We start from the raw sequence: 21,651 nt of genomic DNA, 5'->3' as shown, positions 1-21,651 counted from the left end.
CGTTGTGAGTTCATGCTAAGGACAGTGAGCTGCTATTAAAAGGAGGAGGAGATGCATTAACTCGACAAAATGTCTTCTTTACAGAGGCTGGGCTCCATATTCGAGCTTTCCTGATACATAGTGTGTATTTTAACGGCTCGAATAAATGACATGTGGGACTGTTAGGAAGAATTATTTCAAGTAAATAGAACAAAATGCCTCCTGAATGAATCACAATTACACACTATAGATCCAATATTGGAAACACACAAAATTAACAACAGAAGTACACAAAACAACAAGAATAGACAAAAAATGGCATAAAAACCACGCAAAACAACAAATATACACAAAACAACTACAAAAGTACAGGAAATGAACACAACACAAATATACAAAATGATGTAAAAACAAAGAAAAAATCAATAACATACAAAACAACAAAAATAGACAAAGATATAAAAAAAACACACATAAAACATGACACGACAGAAAAATAACAAAATCGACAGCAAAAATTACACAAAAATACAAAAAATTACATGATGACCACACAAACTAATAACCAAAACCTACAAAATGACAACAAAAATACCCAAAATGACAGAAAAATTACCATACACAAAACTAAATAACAAAGAATGACCTAAAAAACACAAAACTTAACTATAAAATACACAAAACAACACATAAAATCATGCCAAAAACACACAAAATAATTCCAGAAACACTCAAAAGGAGTTCAAAAACACAAAAGACTATTTCAAAAATAAACAAAAAGACTCCAAAACATAAACACAAAATGAGAAGAAAAAGTTTAATAAGTGGTCATTATTCTAATGCTTACATGAATATTGATCATGTGACCCTCAGATCAGAAACATCACGTTTGTGGCGTCACTGTGATAAACGTTCTTGTCTGTGTTTTAGGTAAAACCTCCTTATTATTGTGTGTTTCAGAGGCCAAATACAGACCAGTTTAATCTCAAATGGACCACAGACTGGAAAACGAGCAATTTTATCATTCTTGTGCCCTAGTCTGCACTTCCAAGTATAATAGTATTGTAAGGCACCAACAACATCTAAGCAATAAGTGACAGATATCAGTCACTGCAGGATCTTAAATTTTATTGATTTTGTGGTCAATTATTATTTAATTTGGGCAATAATTTGAGGAAAATTGTATAATTTTGGTAAACGAGAGTAATTACAACAATTTGAGAATAAAAATGACCGCTATCATGTGATATAAGCGTGGGAAAACTGTGAACCCTGGAAAAAATGTGCAGTTTCATTGAATTTGTGTATTTGTAGGGACTAAGATTTCTACAACAGAATTAGTAGGTGATTTACACTGCGAGTCAAGTTTTCGCTGTCATTTTTACTCTCTCTTTAGGGCCGAATTTGGCCCCCGGGCCTTGAGTTTGACACGTGTGGTGTAATAGCAGCCTGATGATGAGTGCTGGTGTGTTAGTGTGTGAGACTGATGACAGAACGGCTCCTGATGTGTGTATTAGCCGTGTTTCCCATCATCCCTCTCTGAGGGAGAAGCTGCTTCACTGATTAGACCTCAGAGGATTCCCCTCCTAGTCTCCTCTCCTCCTCTCGTCTCTCCTTCCTTCCTCTCCATCCCTCCAGCTCTCATCTGTATCAGACATTTCTAGTTTCCTTTTGTTCCATTGATGTCTCAAACTGTCTATGTTCCCACAGAACGACACGTGGTCAGAACTCTACTCCTTTGCTGTTTTCAAGGCCATGAGCCACATGCTGTGCATCGGTTATGGGTCGACAGGCTCCAGAGAGTCTCTCAGACATCTGGCTCACCATGCTGAGCATGATCGTTGGAGCTACGTGCTACGCTGTGTTCATCGGCCACGCCACTGCACTCATCCAGTCCCTGGACTCCTCCAGACGCCAGTACCAGGAAAAGGTGAGTTTTATCTACCAAGATGGAAACATTCTATATTTAAGTTTCTCTAGAAAAAGAGCAGGGATGTCCTTGACAGGTGCTGTCCTGCATGTTCAGGTGTTTGTTCACACAACTAGTTCGGCGCATTGCATTGTGGGATGTGGAGTCCTGTAGACATGTTTTTTGCTGCACTCTTGCTGGGATTCTTTCCAGATTCTCTCTTCCGTCTCCAAAACAGATGAAGAGCAGAAAAATGCATGAAAGGACAACAAAATTGCACAATAATGATAAACACACCAAAAACGACAACCTGAATACATAAATATTACTCAAAAAACACAAAAGCACGGGGCGGTGTGTAGCTCAGTGGGTAGAGCGCCCCGCCCATGTACGGAGGCTGTAGTTCCTCACCTGCAGCGGGTCCAGGTTCGATTCCCGGCCTGGGACCCTTTCCTGCGTGTCATTCCCTGCTCGCTCTAACCCCCTTCCTGTCTAGCAACTGTCATATAAAGGCCACTAGAGCCAAAAAAATCCTTTAAAAAAAAAAAAAAAAAAAAAAAAAACACAAAAGCACAACCAAAAAACACAAAAAGACAGAAAAAAAACACAAACGGATAACAGAAATTGACTATGATGACTCCAAATACCCAAAATGACAACATAAATACACAAAAATGACTGTAAAAACACAGAAAACAACTGAAATACGCAAAATGACTCCAAAACACACAAAAGGACAGAAAAATACACAACAGAATAACAAAAATTATTCCCAAAACACAAAAATGACCCTAAAAAACACAGAAGAACAATAGAAATACAGAAATACAGTAGTTTTAACTGGCAAATAATGGCCATGACTAATCATGAATGTGGTTAAATTGGTACAAAATGTAAGCATGAAATATGGTGAAAATAGGTTAAAAGTGACAATAATGGTTCAACCTATGTGACATCAGGTGGAAAAGTAGTGGAAAGGGTTAATAAGTGCCAAAAATGTCTTGAAATTGGAAAAAAAATTGCAGAAAACGCATTGAAATTTGACAGAGAACTGGCAGAAACAATGTAACAAAAATGCATTAAATGGAGCAAGAAAAAGTGATGAAAATAGGTTAAAATATGGCAAGTTTGGTGTAGTTGCAGAAAAAGGGTAAAAATAAGCAAAAATGGGCTCAAATTGTTTCAAAAATATTCATAGTTTCTTGAAGGCATCTGGCGACCCCCTCCCAGTGTCTCATCCTCAAATGGGATCCTGACCCTAAGGTTGAGAACCCCTGATCTTTAGTGGAATGCCTTTGTTGATGATTAGTCAGTGTGTGTGTGTGTGTGTTATTTTAGTTCCTGGTGGCTGTTACAGTGTTGTTAGTGGAGCAGACGTGTTTGTCGTTCTGTTTCTAAGCAGAGTTTTAACAGCAGGGAAACGATAGAGCACGGCTGAATCTCAGCAGCCAATCACAGGCTGTGGGTGTGATTGGCCAGGTAGAAGTGTGTGTGTGTGTGTGTGTGTGTGTGTGTGTGTGCAGCAGTAGAATTGATGAGGCAGCAGACCGGCATGTCTTGCCAATGTCATCCTGAAGGTGACGTAAGCAAACATGGCCGCTATCCTCGTCCTCGTCATCCTCCCTCGCTCTGCGTGCGTCTCGCTCTACCTGAGCGTGTTCTCTAAACGTCTCTGATCCATATTTAACCTGCACACTTCACACTTCACTCCATATCTTCCTCCTTTTCCCTAAAAATGACTTGTTTAAATGCTTTTCTGCTCCATTTTCCCTCCTAATCTCCTGATCTTTCCTTTTCACACACTCTTAACCTCCTGATCAAAATGTACACACCCCCCCACCCCCCACATCCCTCCATCCTTACTGCTGGTGTTGTCCTTGAGAGGTGCTATGTGCTAACTGGAAGCTCGGTGAGGGGGAGGGGAACCTGTGGGAGACCCAGACCTTGAGCTTGGTTGTTTTTCCTCTTTGGATCTTTTCAGTCTTTGTGTGAAACTCCCTCAAGATTATTTGGCTTTGTTTAGTTTACAAAGCTTTCAAATGTGCTGCAAACTGTTTGTCCTGAGTGACACAGATGGGGGGAGAGATTTCTATTTTGGCGATATAGAAAATTACAAAATGTCCTGACACCTACTGTCGATCCCTCTGAGGATCTTATACGGACGTGGGCAAACGGCGGCCCGGGGGCCACATGCTATCCTCGCTCTAATTGTGTTCAGCCTTCGAAGTAAACGCACAATACGAGTCCAAAACTCTCACTAATTACAACAAAAAATACACAATCTACTTAAACACAAAAAACAACAGTAAAAAGAACCCCCCCAAAAAGAGGAGAATACTCAAAAATATTTAAAACTAGATGTTAGCCTCGATGTGCTAACGAGGAACAGCCTGTTTATTAATATTTTCAATCAAATTGAAATCAATGCTCTGACAATAGTTTGTGTCATATATTAAGGTTTTATTTATTCAGACAACTGTTTTTCAGGAAACCCTACTGTCGACTGCCAGTCTTCTTCAGAGGTGTCTGCTGATTGCTTTGACGTTTCCTTGACTTCCGTCTAACTGCAGACAGTTGAAGTCAAAGTACATTTCCTGAAAAACAATAGTTTGAATAAATGAAACCTTAACATCCATCCACCCGCTTTGTCCTATTTCAGGGTTGTGGGGGTCTGCCGGGGGTCCATCGCAGGGCAACACACTGACAAACAACCACTTTCACACACATTCACTCCTACGGGCAATTTAATGCAATTCAACTTTATTTATATCACGCAAATTACAACACAGTCATCTCAAAGCGCTTAACAAAATATAGAGTCCATAGTAAGAAAGAAAGAACCCAACAAGAGCCACATGAACAAGCATTTAGCGACAGTGGGATGAAAAAACTCCAGCAGAACCAGATTCAGAGGTGGCAGACATCTGCTTTGACTGGTTGGGTTAGTGAACAGAAAGGAATAGGATAAAAGGATAGTCCATCAGAGTGTCCCAGACGTTGAGCCATGGACCATTGATCAGTCCATCTGAAAATAATATCATTTGTTTAAGCTGTTGTTTTCATCATCAACATGACTGTTAAAGTCAATTTAAAGAGTCCAACCAACCTTACAGTCATGTTTTTGGATTGTGGGAGGAAGCCGGAGTACCCGGAGGAAACCCACGCAACACAGTTCCTTCTTGCTGTGAGGCGGACGTGCTTAACAGTAACCACCGTGCGCCCCTGAAACCTTAACATATTATTCAAAAAGAAGACAAAAAGATTCCCCCAAAGACATGCAGATATGTCTGGAGATATCTTTCATTTTCCCTCAATAAATTGTTAAATATCCAAAGAAATAAATCATCCTATTCACCAGTTTGGATTATTGTTCTGCAGGCTTCAAAGCAGCCCTGGCTTAAAAGCTCGGAGTAGTTCTGTGCTTGGTTTGAATGTCCTCACATACTTTCTAATGTGTCCTCTCTCAGTCCCAGCAGCAGTTTCTCTGCTTAGAAAAGAGTAAAGCACTTTTTCTGTGGTCAGATGTCAGATTTTCTGCAGCTGGATGAAGATGAGAGGGTGTTTATTTAACAGAAACTCTGCACAGAGCAGTGAAATGCCTCCCCATCAGCCTGGGAGTGGTGGTTGTTTTTTTTTATCGTTTTTTAGCGTGTGTGTAGAGGGAGGGAGCCAGCTTTGGGTGGACGTCTCCATTTTGGACCCAACGGCGCCGTCACATGCTCAATCCCTGCAGGTTAAATTTAGGCAGAATTTGGTTTCCTGGCTTTGGTGGAAAACCCATGACTTATTTATACATAATAAAGTGCAGAGTTACACAGAGGCAGAAGGAAAGAGCAGCTGTTCGGGTTCATATTCAGCAGATTCCTAAAGAGATCCTCCTCTGTTTTTACAAATTTGGCCAAAAATCTTCTAAATGTACTTATTAGTAGATCTATGCCTCAAAAACACATTATTATGCACCATATTATGCACGCCTTTTAAAAATGGGACCACTTTAGTTTTAGAGCCTGTGCTCCTCCATCTTGAAATAACGTGATTGATGACGTCACACTGCCCCACTGTCAGTAAACATCCCATTGTTTTCTGTCGGAGTGAAGCATTCAGCCTGATTTTTAGATCATTTTGCAGCTTTTTCAGACAAAATGGCAACTTGTGCTGCTTTTGGTGGCTCTTAAAAACCAGGCAGCAGTTCCAACTCTGTGGTTTGGTAGTAGACAATGAAACAGAGAAGAAGCGCTCTCCTAAGGGAACTTTACTCTCCCTTAAACAGTGCGCTGACACGCTCAGGTGGCTGAAGTTAGCGACTTAATCAAGGTGTTTTGTTAAGCACATTTCTTCTAAAAAATACATTTCAAAGATTTTAGGCCACATTTGTAAAAACACACTGCAGATGGAGCTCTGCATTCATTGTCAGTCACAGAATAACACGATCACTAGTCGAACTGGAACACAGGACGTAGCGCAAGATTTTGAATGAGATTATGGGCGGAATTTGACATATTAGTCAGTTTTTCACACTTTCTAGACATTCTATCATACGTTTTCGGGATATAAATAGTATGTAAGTGTGAAAAAAAATTTATGTGAGACGTTTCTGTGTCATATAAGGACCTGATTTTAAATCAAGAGAGGGAAAAAAAATGAAGTGGGTGAAATTAAGAATGTGAATGAATTTATTTTTCATTTGTTTTTTCGTGACTGCTCAAAAAATCGGAAACCCGTAAACAGCTATTTTTCATTTCAGAGGGTGAAATCTGTCACATTGCGTCTAATTACGTCTGATTTTGTGCAAGAATTTACATTTCCGTTTCTTTGTTTTTACCCGTTTAAGAAAAAACAGTCTTGTATAAATGTGAGATATCTTCCCTAAACATGTGAGGATATATTTAGTGTCAAATTGTAATTTATGCTTGATTTTTACTTCAAAGAAAACTAAATGATAACGCTATTGCCATTTAGCGTTTCAGGAAGTGAATTCCGTATTTCCCAAATCATTTTCTTGTGATTACGTTAAATCTGAGGCCTCGTTTATGAATGAAGCTGTAGTTTGTCCCAGATTACATTGATTAAATGTGTGTAATCAGCTGCTCTTCTTCACTCCTCGTCCTCTTTCTGTTCCTCTGAGCTGTGTGTGTGTGTGTGTGTGTGTGTGAGACCCCAACCACACACACAGTGTGTTGTTCATTCCTCTATGTGGGCTGATAGCCCACTGCTATCTGATTCCTGCTCTTTGGTGAATGTGCTTCATGATGTAATGAGGAGCTTTAGTGAATGAATTAAACATCCACGCAGACCGTCCTGGATGAACCAGGATTAGACTTTAAAATGGAGACGAGCTGTGGGATGAATGTGCAGGTGGAATAATGAAGGAAATCAGTCCTGCTGTTAAAGTAGAAAACTTAGAGAATGACTAAACTTTAAACACGGAAAGTGGCTTAAATGGAAATACACAACAAATACACACTATGCAGACATGGGCACAAACGTGTGATTATATCTGATCCAAGGGTTGAATTATCAACAATTAATGTCAGCATAATCTGAGACAATAACACAGGAAACAACAAAGGCTTTGTGTGTTTTTGGAGTTATTTTGTGTATTTTATCTCATATTTTTGTGTTTTAGAGACATTTAACATGTCTGCAGTCGTTTTATGTATTCTTCTTGTTCTTTTGTGTGGTTTTGTTAACATTTTGTATGTTTTCAGACTCATTTTGTATCTTTTTCTGCTTTGTGTATTTTTTTTTTTGTATTTTTGGAGTAATTTTGTTAGTTCTGTTGTGGTTTTGTTTGTTTTTGGAATCATTTTGTGGCTTTTGGGAGACATTTAACATAATGTTTTGTATTTTTCTTGTCATTTTGTGTGGTTTTGTTGACTTTTTATGTGTTTTGGGTTTCATGTTGTATCTTTTTTGTGGTTTTGAGTATTTTTGTTTTAGTTTTGTCTTGGAATATTTTATGTACTTTCCTATCCCCCTTTTGTGGTTTTTAGGAGACATTTACCATCATGTTTTTTTGTAATTTTCTGTGCTTTTGAAGTAATTTTGAGTACTCTGGTGTGGTTTTGTGTATTTTTGTTGAGGCTTTGTGTGTTTTTGGAGTCATTTTGTGCATGTTTCTCTCATTTGTGGGTTTTGGGAGTATTTTAACATATATATATTAATTTTTTTGTGGTTTTGTTGATATTTTGTGTTTCATTTTGTATCTTTTTCTGTCTTTCGTTTTTTTTGTTGTGTTTTAGTGCGTTTTTGCAGTCATTTTATGAGCTTTCCTCTCATTTTATGAGTTTTGGGCGACATTTAACATAATTTTCTCTATTTTTCTTGTCATTTTGTGTGGTTTTGGGATTAATTTTGTATCTTCCCTGTGTTTTGTTTGTTTTTGTGGTTTTATGCATTTTTGTTGTCATTTTATGTTTTTCATTTCATGTTATTTACTTGTCTCTAGGGCTAAATAAAATTAGACCAAGGGTCACATGTTGCCTGTCTTTGCTACATTTGGCTAATGGAGGTGACTTTCACCTCTTTTTTGAGGGCTTTTTAAAGGAAGATTTGGGTGCTCCATCAAAGCTTTTTCCCTCTTTTATTCTGGAAAGCTTCCAGGTTCGCTAGCCATCATTAAAGCAGCCACTGTGACAAGGTCGAGTTATCGTTTAAGTTCATCCAAACTGGCTTCAGCTGCAGTGTCAGTGAGAGCCGTTAACCTCCTTTACTCGTTTTAAACTAAACTAAAGCTGGTTAAGGTCCGGGGCGGAATTTAATGGGACTCCACTAAGGAATCTGACACTTGATTGTGCATTTAAAACTCTAAACAGTCCCATAAATACACTAGTATTATCATATAATACACTCATTTTGGGAGTCCCCCAAAGTAATTGCACAAAATGTCTCCAAAAACTCACAAAATTACAGAAGAATACACAACAAGCTGCAAAAAATACACAAAAAAGCAAAGATGAATCTAAAAACACACAAAACGACTCCAAAACCAGACAAAACAAGAACAAAAATACACAAAACAACAACAAAAAATAGACAAAGAAAAAACCTTCAAACACATGATAGCAAAATAACAAAAAATCAGAAAATGACAGAAACACACAAATAACAAAAACACATTGACAGCAAACATTCTCAAAATGACAGAAAAATACAGAAAATGACTTAAAACTCTAAGAAATACAAAATGGTTTTTAAATTTTTTAACAACAATACACTCAAACCCTTTATTGTTTCCTGTGTTAATGCTTCTATTGGTCATTATTCTATATCCTGACATGAATGTTGATCATGTGACCCTCAGATCAGAGAATCTTTGCTTTAAAAAGAGGAAAATAATGAACAGATTACATACCCAGCTGCATCAAATGATGTCTACACAAAATTCAGAAAGCATTCACTGTAAAGAAACAGAAGAACTAAATATAACTGTCTATGACTCGAGCACAATGACAGACGGGCAGTTTTTCCATCTCCTGGCTGCTGGAAAAGGACTAGTTTTAAAGATGTTCTTTGATAGATCTTACAATTAAAATTCATTTCAAACACCAGGAGCAGTATATATCTGTAGCTATATCTATGATTCATGTATGTGAAAGGTTGTAAGTGATGCGTGTGTGGCTCTACTGCAGTAGGACTCATCCAAAGAGTCACGAACAGAGCGAACGTGTGCACCGTGACAGCCTGAAAAATGCTAATTTAACCTCTTTTTTTTTTTTTGGGACCCAGCATAACAAGCACAGTCTGGTCCATTTGAGGACTTTTTTTTCCCCTCGCTCCCACACAGAGCCAACCATAGCTCACAATCAACACCTCCATTCAGTGGGATGCACAACAGCTGCAGCGTTAACAGCTCCACAGTAGGTGGAACCAGGGGTCGTTTCCTCTGGTGACAGGAAGTAGGTGAACGTCTGAGAGACGTACAGCGCTCGCTACAATAAACCTCATTTTTTTAATTTATTAAAATACAAGAAAGTGATATAAGAGCATTCAGCTAAACTTCTTCTAACATGTTAAGACATTTTAACATGTTTAATGAAGCATGAACTTATGTTTCTATTAGGGCAGGAATTCTCAACCTTGGGGTCAGGACCCCATTTGGGGTCGCGAGACCATGGAGTTGGTCCCCAGATACCTTCATGAAACTAAGAATCTTTTTTTGAAGAATTTGAGACAATTTTTGCTTATTTTTTTTTTACCCATTTTCTGCAACTACAGTACACAAAACTTGCCATAATTTATCCTATTTTCATCACTTTTTCTTTGCATTTTTGCTACATTACTCCCATTTCTGCCACTTTATCAAATTTCAATGCCTTCTCTGCATATTTTTTCCACTTATAAGACATTTTCGGCAGTTTCCATCACTTTTCCACCTAATGTCACATGTTGACCCATTATTGTCACTTTTAACCTCTTTTCACTATATTTCATGCTTATTTTTCCAATTTAACCACATTCAATATTTCTCATGCCTCTTGTTTGCCAGTTTAAACTAATTGTTCCAATATTGACATTTTGAACCCTTTTTACCACTTTTTCTGTCTATTTTTTCCCACTCCAATTTCTGTGGTTTTTAAAATCCCATTTCACCACCTTTTCCACCATTTTTGGTCACTTTTAACCTTTTTTATTTCTGGTGGATGTTGATGGACAAGACGTTAACGTATGGAGTTCTCAACCTTAGGGTCAGTGGCGAGACAATGGGAATAATAAACTAGGAATATTTTTTTTAATAATTTGATCCCATTTTTGCTCATTTGTACCTTTTTTTTTTTGCTAAAAATGTTTTTTAACCTATTTTCATCACTTTTTCTTGCCATATTTTTGCTCTTTTAATGCATTTTTGCTACATTAATTCCATATCTGTCACTACTTCTCCATTAAATTTTAATGCCTTTTATGCACATTATTATCACTTTTAACATCTTTTCACCTTTTTTCATGCTTATTTTTACCAATTTAACCACATTCACAATTAATCATGTCCATTATTTGCCAGTTTAAACTAATTGTTCCAATATTGACACTTTGAACCCTTATTACCACTTTTTTTCAGCCTGTTTTTGGCCACTCTAATTTGCAACTTCCAATTTGCGAGAATCAACATTTATGACTATTACCTGCCATTTAGAGAGGAAATGACAAATGATTACACAAAAAGACAAGTACACACAAAAATAATAACAAAAAACACAAAGATTTACAATGAAAAATCCCCAAATGACACATCACTTTCAAATCTCACAAAATAACAAAAAACATAGGAGAGCAAAAAAAACCCCCCAAAAACTAAAAGGTTCAAAGAAAAATGCACAAAATTATTTTCAAAACACATGAACTTTATTTCCATTTCAGAGGGTTATCGCCTCATATTACGGTACAAACTACCAGACACATCTTCCCGTTGCTCACATTTCATCTGTGACACGATGTCTGAGAGCTTTTCAACGTGCTGCTGGTTTTACAACCCTCCCATGAAAATATTTTGAAGCACATGTCAAAAGAGAGTTAATCTGTAGCAGCCAAGTGTCTGGATGGTGCTCATACAAATGATGAATACCTCTATCCCCGAGGGCTGTGACAACTTTATATCGCTCTCTAAAGTGTGTCCTGGACAGCTTTATTGGTTCAAAAGGAGATTTCTGAAGCTTGTTATTTGATCCCGGACGAGCCCCCAAATTGACGTGGTGGGTTTTAGAATGAAGGGGAGAAAGAGACGAAAAGAGTTTGCATTTTCTTCAGAAATCAAGTCTTTTTTCTTTTTTAGTTTACGAGAAATATCAGTTTAAATATGAGCAGAATGAGGAATAATCTTTATTACAGTTAGTAAAGGGCTGATTTTATACTGAATCTGCCTCCTCTGGTTTGTCTTGTCAATGCAAATATTTTCTCCCGTCTAATATCCGACTCTCTTTCTCACAGTACAAACAAGTGGAGCAGTACATGTCCTTCCATAAGCTGCCTGCAGACTTCCGACAGAAAATCCATGACTATTATGAGCACCGGTACCAGGGCAAGATGTTTGATGAGGAAAGCATCCTGGAGGAGCTCAGCGAACCACTGAGAGAGGTATGACAAACACGGTACATACTAGCCGTCAAATCCAGTGACGACATTGATATATTTGTAAAAGACTCACGAAAAAACAAAAAAACATGGACATTTTTCCTCGTAGGAAATCGTCAACTTCAACTGTCGAAAGCTGGTGGCGTCCATGCCGCTGTTTGCCAACGCGGAGCCAAACTTTGTGACGGCGATGTTGACCAAACTACGGTTCGAGGTGTTCCAGCCACAGGATTATATAATAAGAGAAGGCACCATCGGAAAGAAAATGTACTTCATCCAACATGGCGTCTGCAGTGTCATTACCAAAGGCACTCTTGCAATGAAACTCTCCGATGGCTTTTATTTTGGAGGTGAGAATGTTTTTTTATGCCTATTAGAGTTGTTTTTTTTCTTACAGTTTTAAAGCTGCTACTTGTTCTGATTTCGTTCCATCAGAGATCTGCTTATTGACGAGGGGTCGGCGAACTGCGAGCGTACGGGCGGAGACGTACTGTCGTCTCTACTCGCTGTCTGTCGACAACTTCAATGAAGTTCTAGAGGAATACCCCATGATGAGACGAGCTTTCGAGACCGTTGCCATCGACCGACTGGATCGCATTGGTGAGAGAATCCTTCAAAAAGGAAAAACTAAAAGCCACGCTTTGTAGTTTCTATCGATCTGTTTCTACCAGCAGAAATCAAGTCACGTCACAGGAAACACAAGCTTCTTGAATATCAGTTGGATTAGATGCTTTGTTTACATGGTCTACTTCTGTTTCCAGCATCATTTTCAATACTTTGGGTCCATTCACACAGACAAACTCTAGAGCTTTTAAAACACTGTATGGTCTGTTTGCTCTGATAGTCATCCTCGTTTGGTCGGCATGAACATGCAAACAAAGTCTAGAGTAGGGGTCGGGGTCGGTGGCGGGGTGCGCTGAGTCCTCGGCTCCTTGGGGCTTTCATGGGTGTGTATGTGGGGGGCGGTGGCTGCCTCTCGGCTTGGGACCTTGGGGGCGTCTGGGGGGCTGCTCGGCCGTGGGAGGGGGCCTGGGGCTCCTTGGCCCCCGCTCTTTCTGCTGGCCTGGCTGCATATTTGGGCCCGGGGCAGCGCTTGGGTTTACAGTAGCGGTTCTTGCACATACATTGTTCTATGATGCACTGGCACGCCTTGGGCTGTGGGATAAAACTCATACTGGGCTTAACCTTAGACACGTTGATCCCAAATACCTGTTTTAGGTACTACCACTCACTCCTTCCTTCTGTCCACAGCCACCACCATTATACCTAAGCTTCACACTTGTCACCAGACTGGCTTGATTAACACAAGAAGCACAATATATCCAACTACCACTTCACATCTCACTCTCACTTTAAAATATTCAACTCTTCCCCACCCTTCCATTTTCTACCTTGAATCTCTCCTCCCTGTTCCCTTCCCAAAGTAATTGATTGAGACTAAAAATATGACTAAATTGATTGACATTATCGTCAACAAATAAAGGACGAGACGAAAATAAACTGTGACAAAAATCCAATCAGAAAACGGGAGAGATGTAGCCTGTAATCATTCCTAATCTCCTTGTATTATTCATACAGGTGATTGAGATGGGCGGGACAAACATGCGCAGAGCAACCAATCAAACACTGTGCAGACCTGATGACGATAGCGCAACAAGCATAATTCTTTTTCTCTAAACAGAGCCACCAGACAAAAACAGCTTGCAGTACGGTACAAACTTACAGTTTTAAAGCCTTTTCTTGTTGTTGTTTCAACGATATATCCAGGTCTTTTAAAACAGAGCACAGCACAGCTGCAAAGGTCTAGTCCGCGTTAGCCGCCATGTTTGTTTTTATACTGCTTTGCGCAGGGGTTATGACGTTTTTTCCTGTTTGGCTCTGATTGGCTCAACCAACTCTGGGGTGAGGAAGTGAGCAGAAACGGCCTCATCACCAGACCCACTTCCTTACAAAAAGTAAAGAAGTGGGTGTGGCTTCGCCACTCTAGGAGAGATGCGAGTATTCAGTAGTGCTTTGTATTGAAATAGACACAGTTGTGTTGAAATAAACTTAAATTTGTGCTTTATATATTACATATACACACAAATTACAGTAGGTTTAGTTTGTTTCCTATACAAGCGGTAAAAAATTGTCCAGTAAATCTGTTATTGATTTACTCGACTAAACTTGCTTGGTATTTTAGTCTACTGAAATAAGACTAAAATTAAAACAAATCAGATGAATAAATCTTGACTAAAACTAAAAATAATTTTAGTCAAAAGACAAAGACTAAAACTAAATTAAAATTTCTTGTCAAAATTAACCCTAAGTTGCTCCCAATGGTTGATGAGCATCTTGCATGGCAGCTCAGTCCCATTGGTGTGTGAATGAGCTGATATTGTAAAGCGACCTCAGTGGTCAGAAAGCATTATATAAATTAAGTCCATTTACCATTAAACAGGTGTGAAAGCACCTTTAGTTTGGAACTCTGAATTTTGGTTTCAAAGTTTTCTTAATTCCGTTTCCTTATCTTATCTTTCCATGTTTAAATGCTTTACTGGACATAACTCTTCCTGAAATAATAACACAAACATGCCCCCTGTCGCCTGATGGTCACAGGTGTGGGAGAATATTCCCTCCCAAAAATAACTAATAAGGAAACATCAACGCGATCAACAGACCCCTCTGAGGAAGTCTGGCAGTCGAAACATGTCAGGAGATCAAAGTTAATTTCCTGAAAACAGGTGTCTGAATAAAAGGAACCTTAACATATTATTTAAAGAGACAAAATAAACTTGCTGGAAAAAAGTTTTTCACATTTCTGAATGTGAATCCTGTGTTTTCCATCTGTTTTCTGTGATCACGGGTAATCAGAAGCTGTACTTAATCGATTTGTTTGTCTGCAGGTAAGAAGAATTCCATTCTGATGCACAAAGTCCAGCATGACCTGAACTCGGGAGTCTTCAACAACCAGGAAAACGAGATGATCCAGGAGATCGTCAAGTATGACCGTGAGATGGTGAAGCTCGTGGACCTGCAGCGTCCGCGGGCCATGTCCATGACGCCCTCCATCGGAGGCATCTTTGCTCCTCCAACTCAGCCGCCATCGGGCTCCGCCATAGCTACCCTCCAGCAGGCCGTGGCAATGAGCTTCTGTCCGCAGATGGCCAGCCCTCTGGTGGGTCCGGGCACTCACCTGCAGTCTCCTCGGATGGTTCGACGGTTCCAGGTGATGCAGAGCTTGTCCAGTCCCGTGTCCATGTCTCCTCTTCAGTCTCAGCCCCCCATGACTTTCGGAGGGATGTTTGGGTCCGCCATCTCCAGCCCGCCCGTCCAGAGCCCGCTCGCAGCCACGGGACGGACTTTCCCGTACTTGGCGAGCGCGGGGCCCTCGGGGTCCCAGCTGTCCCTGGTGCAGCACCACGCCCCCAGCCCCACGCACGCCCAACAGAGGCACAAGAGCACCCACTCCCTGCACGCGGGCAGCCTGAGCCAGGACACTCGAGCCCTGTCCGCGTCCCAACCGTCGCTACCCCAGGAGGGACAACCGTATGCGTCTCCCGCGGCCCCCAGTCCACCGCCCTCCACCCGCACCTCCAACACCTCCATCGGACCCTCCTTGCAGCCTCATCCTAGCTTGCCAGGGCCCTCAGGCCTGGGGAGACCTGCGGGGGCTCAACCGAGGGTCGCCTTTGCCTCCACGCCGCCTCCTTCTCCTGCTGGATCTGCTGGGACGGGGGCTGTAGTAGCAGCGGCTGCTGGATCAGGACCTCCAGGACCACCAGGACCACCAGGACCTCCAGGACCTCCAGGACCTCCAGGACCTCCGGACTCTGGAGCTCCAAAGAAAGATTCTATCGTCAGCCTTCCGGAGCTAGACTCTGCCAGATCCCGGCTGTCTTCCAACTTGTGACCCTGGTAGAGTTCAGGAACGAGGCCTTTTTTGTAGGACTTTGAGGTCAGCCCGGCTGCACCGTCAGCCTCGCTAGATGACCAATCAGCTACTGCCGGCGCCGCCAGTCGTTAGCCCTGGATGCACTGTGTGCTGGAGTCAGCAGAACGGAAAAAGGAGGAGCCTATACAATGAAAACTAGTATCAGCTGGGGTGAACTGGCCTGTTCGACTGTGCCAGCGCCTTTTTGTCTTAGTATCACCCCCTTCACTCTGCTTCCAACTACTGTATATTGCTGTCGTTACTGTAAAGAGATGATTAATGTAATTACTATTGCATACTGTGTAGAATTCATGCAATGCAATCTTGCAGGAGCTGGACTTCAAAAATGAAATTCAGGGACTTGAGGTCAAATGACAATGACATTTTAAGCGTTTCTTGTGTTTTTCCCAGTGTCTTTTATTTTCCCGTGTGTGTGTGTAAGTGTGTATGTGGCACCGATTGTAAAGTTGCAAATTGCAAAAATAAATAGCAACTTTTAACAATATTTAGCAACAAACCACGTTTAGAGAACATATGTGAATTTTTTATGCTACTTTTGAACAGATTTACAGCAATATTTGTGAAATTTGTGATTATTACTTTTCTTGTAAAAATATGTCAATGTTAAATCTAAATGTAAAAAATGTAATTTAAATCTAAATCTATGTGCTAAATGTTAAATCTAAATATTAATGTTTAGATATAAGATTCAGATTTAAATGTTAAATGCAAATGTTAAATATAAATAATAAATGGTTAGATTTAACATTTAGATTTAAATGTTCAATGTAAATGCTAAATGTTAAAATCAAAATGTATCAGGTGAAACTAAATATTTAGCTATTATGCAAATAAAAGTACCAAAATAAAATGTAATTTACGCTAACAAGCGAGTGATTTAGATTTAACACTTAATATTTAGATTTAAATGTAACATTTTGATAAAACATTTAGATTTATTATGTAACATTAGATTTAACATTTAAATTTAGACTTACCACTTAGATTTATATTAAATATTTTAAATTTATATTTAACATTTACATTATATTTTTTACGAGAAAAGTATAGCTCACAACTTTTTCAAAGATTGCTGTAAATCTGGACAAAAGTAACATAAAAAATTCATGTTTTTTTAAATGTGATTTGTTGCTAAGTAGTGCAAAAAGTTGCTAAAGTGTATTTTAACACGTGCAACTTTACAATCATCGCCCCATAGTGAGTGTGTGTGTGTGTGTGTGTGTGTGTGTGTGTGTGTGTGTGTGTGTGTGTGTGTACAAGCTGTCGTAGCAAAAAGAGAACTCATCGCTCTTCATCTTGTTTTTCAAACCTTAGTGGGGAATAGTGTTTTTTTTAGACCGCTGGTCGATCTTACGTCGATGTGTAAATAGTGGAAGAAAAAGAGTTTTGGAGGGATAAATATATTCATTGTATTATTCTACCCAAACCAAAGTTGAGCTCAAAACACCAAGTGTGGTCGTGTCTGTATCAACTGAAAAAGAAGAAAACGCCATTTATTTAACTTGCCTTGATTCAACTGTTAGAAGCCATATATTTGGTTTATGTGTGTGTGTGTATGGGTGTGTGTTTTTGTTGTTTTGAAGAGAATGGACTGACTCACTCTGTCACTGCTTAGCCGAGCTCCATCGATTTTATTTTTTTTGACACTCGCTGACGGCGACGCTGACCTGTTTTCTTTCTTTTCTTTGTTGTTTTTTTTTTTTGTGTGTGTTTTTTAAAATGAAACATCTGGGAAGTGGTTTCGCCGTCGGCCCAGCGCACTGATTGTACGCCTGAATACGAAGGTGGTGGATTTAATCTGAGCTTTACTGAACAGCCCATTTACTGTTGTGTACACTTACGTTTGTTTCTGTTTCTGTTCGGGGTTTTTTTTTTTTGTTTTTTATTATTATTAACACATGCAATATAATTCTGCAATACTCTACCCCGCCTATATATATATAAATATATATATATGAGTATAAATATCTATACGTATTGTGTACAGGAAAGTGAACTTCTCTCTTGTTTCCTTTCTTTTTATTGTGAAATCCTAAAGAATCCAGCAGCTGTTGTGGCTTCACCTGAGCTATTGTTGTTACCTGAACCAAAAATTGTTCCAGGGGAAGTGAGAAGGAATGTGGGGGTGGGTGAAGGTGGGGACGCAGGGGGCGCTAGTGTTCTCATCACCACAAAACGAGTGGCCGCAGTAATAATAATAATAATAATAATAATAGTAATAAAAATTGAAGCGTCCGACTGAATGTATGCCGTAATAAATTAAAAGACAGCAGATAAGTTACAAACTGCCATGTAAATAAAATAAAAGGGACAAAGTCTTTTATGATGCACGGGATCCAGTCATTTAGTGTCGGTGTGATTTTTTTTATAAAGGGATCCTCCACTGTTTTTACAATTTGGGCCTAAAATCTTTGAAATGTAGTTATTAGAAGATCTATACCTAACAAAACATATTATTACAGTATGGACCATATTCATTTAATTGCCTTTTAAAAATGGGACTACTCTCCAGCTTTAACCCTCCTATTATTCTCAAACACATTTCACCCTTGGGGTCAATCTGACCCCAGGGATATTTGCCTCCAGAAAATGATTTTCAGAGAATCGTTGACCAAGTTTTTGTGTCAAAAACACAATTACAATTTTGTTGAATACACAATTACACAGCTAAAACTGCTTGGGGTCAAACTGACCCAAGAGGAACACCAATGTGTGCAATATGTGTTCAGCACGTTGAAAAAATATCATCATGGAAATGTTTTGCTTAATCAACTGTACCCACCAAAAAAAGAAGTAAACTATTATTTTTTGAATGATAAACATTAAATGGATCAAATCCCACCCAAAAAGCTGTCTATCCTCAGGATTTTGCGTCTTCAATAGTCCCTGATTTACTCGCTAACTTCAGCCACCAGAGCGTGTCAACGCACTGTTTAAGGGAGAGTAAAGGTCCCTTAGGAGAGCTCTTCTTCTCTGCTTCATTGTCCAGCCATAGATCTTCTAATACGGACATTTCAAAGGTTTTAGGCCACATTTGTAAAAACAGTGCAGGGTCCCTTTAACTCTGAACCCATCACAGATCGACACTATTCAAATAAGTAAATTGATCCGAGGTGAGTTTCTTTAATAACTCAACTTTATTTACTCGTCACCCGTTCTGCATTCAACTAGAAACATGACAAGCAGCTTCATTTGTGCATCTTTATTGCACTAATCCAAACACATCGCTTGTCTGTTCATTCAACGCGCAGCATCCAAGCCGAGTTCAACCAGAGTCCATGTTAAAAAGATACAAATTAAACCCGATCGTGTAAATGCATAGCTAAAATGCAACAAAACTTTAGCATTATTATTTGAAAATGTTGTAGTGTAAACTAGGCCTTATTCAGATATCTCAGTAGATATCAGATCAGTCTGGCCAAAATTCATACATTTATTGAAATTCTAGAATATTTTCCAACGTGTATGTCACACGACTGCAGCCACAAAATGTCGAAAAAACTCCAATTTATTTGTGCAATTTTTCACAAACAATCCCCTCAAAATCACTGTAAATTACAGCAATATTTTTGACACATCAAGATATCTGTCACTTATTGCTCAGACATTGTCAGTACCTAACAATCCGTCACTTTTACATTGAAGTGTAATCTAGGGCACGATGACGTTAAAATTGCGTTCTTTCCTCCAACTGAAATCTGCGGCCCTCCTATTATCAAACCACTTTGTATTTGGCCCCCGAACCGGCTTGACTTGCCCTGAAACTGGAGGATGTGGTGAATTCTGAACCCTCACTTTGTGACTGAATTACTGATGAGTGAATCACAGACGAAGGTGATGGTGATTGTTTTTTTTCTCCAAGGGCTTCATTAAACGGCTTCTCAATCTTTGGCTCATTGTTCCGATCTTATACTTTCTATCCGTTTCGTGGCTTTCTCTGTTTGACGACATGCACTGAGTCGCGTTTTTTTCGTGCTTCGTCAGCACCACGGGAACTTTGTATTGCTCTTTTCCTATCGGAAAGGTACATGCCAAAATCTGATTGTGAGTGAAAGTGTGTGCGATCAGTTGGTCCTTTTCCCCTGATTTCCTTTGTGCTGAAACCAGAGTTCTGCCCTAAAAAGCTGCTATCAGGACCGCACGAGTCCACAGTCAGAGTGAGAAAGACCAAGGAGAGCTGAGGGACCAACATTTGTTCTCATTTCAATCAGTTTTATTGTCATTTTGTGTATTTTTTGTCATTTTGTTGATATTAGTTTTTGTCATTTTATGTCCTTTCTTATGACATTTTGTATGATTTTTGTTGCCTTTTTGAGGTTTTCTTTGTGTCTTTTTTATGTCTGGGGTGATTTGTGTATTTTTGTGTCATTTTATTTTTACATTTTTTTTACCTAATTTTTTTGCCGTCGCTTTGTATATTATTTGTAATTTCTTTGTGTTTTTAGAGTCAATTTGCGTATTTTATGTTGTTGACATTTTGTAAGTTTTTATTTTTGGAATCATGTCAAGTATTTTTTGTCGTTTTATGTACTTATTACGATATTTTGTTGTTTTTTGGGTACTTTTTCCCTCTTTTTAATGTCTGGAGTCATTTCTGTATTTTTGGTGACATTTCATGTGTCATTTAATTTGTATTTTTTTTTTTTTTTTTAATCAAATTTGTGTATTTTTCTTTCATTTTGCATTTTTTGTTGTCTTTTTGTGCACTTCTGTTTTCTTTTTGTACATCTGGAGTTATTTTGAATGTTTCCGTTCACATGTTTTTGGAGTCTTTTCATTTGTGTTTGTTGTCGTTGTGTATATTTCCTATATTTTTGTGCAATTTTTGTCATCTTGTTGACATTTTGTATGTTTTTGTTGTCATTTATGTGTTTTTTTAATCAAGTCATGTTGTTTTATGTACTTTTAATGACACTTTGCATAATTTTGTTGCCTTTTTGGTTACTTTTTATGTCTGGAGTCATTTTTTTTGGCATTTTGTGTTTCTTTAGAACGAGGAACGCATGCGAGGAAACAATGACTGCAGTGTGCGATCAGTTGGTCCTTTTCCCCTGATTTCCTTTGTGCTGAAACCAGAATTCTGCCCTAAAAAGCTGCTATCAGGACCGCACGAGTCCACAGTCAGAGCGAGAAAGACCAAGGAGAGCCGAGGGACCAACGTTCAGGCGTTAGCATTATGAGACTGCGTTCCAGCGAATCCGGCATGGAAGGGGGGAGGAATCATGATCCACGAGGCTGGTACAGCCCGGCCAAGCATGTACTCCTGTCCGTGTTCGTGCTGTGTTTAGTGTGTGTTCAGTCTGTTGTTTGAGCGAGTGATGGCGCTGTACCGGCCTCGTGACACACGTATTTTCCTGGTTCTTCTTCTTGAGCTGTTTGACACTGACTGACGACTCCTGAGAAAGTTTTTTCGATGAAGTTTTCAAACCTCTCATTCTCGCCGTACCAGTTAATAATGGTACCGAATGCCTTGGTGTTGATACGTTAGCAAAATCAGGGTATTCTTCTTCTTTTTTCTTCTTCTGTCTTTCAATGTGTTGGGTTTGCTTTTAAACAATGTGCCCCATGCACACGGACTGTATATACCTTGTGCCTAGTACTTCTTCTAGTTTCCACATAGTCTATTTTTGTGGTATGTGTGTGTGTGCCTGTAAAAATTGCAAAATGTGTGTTTTTATTTTCAACTTGCAATATATGTATAAAAAAACAACAAACAGATTAAGTGAAAACTAGTATTACGATGACAATGTCAGTATTAAGA

At 39.2% G+C, this 21,651-nt stretch overlaps 1 pseudogene; it reads left to right on the top strand.

The window, feature by feature from the left end:
* The window catches only part of LOC114458434 (potassium/sodium hyperpolarization-activated cyclic nucleotide-gated channel 2-like), a 30,131-nt pseudogene extending 13,834 nt beyond the window's left edge, over nucleotides 1–16,297 (top strand).
* The last annotated feature ends 5,354 nt before the right edge of the window (nucleotides 16,298–21,651 follow it).

This window comes from Gouania willdenowi, unplaced genomic scaffold (assembly GCF_900634775.1).
Source record: "Gouania willdenowi unplaced genomic scaffold, fGouWil2.1 scaffold_119_arrow_ctg1, whole genome shotgun sequence".
Lineage (NCBI taxonomy): Eukaryota > Metazoa > Chordata > Actinopteri > Blenniiformes > Gobiesocidae > Gouania > Gouania willdenowi.
The sequence above is the reverse complement of the archived record's forward strand: the minus strand, read 5'-3'. Positions and strand labels throughout refer to the sequence as shown.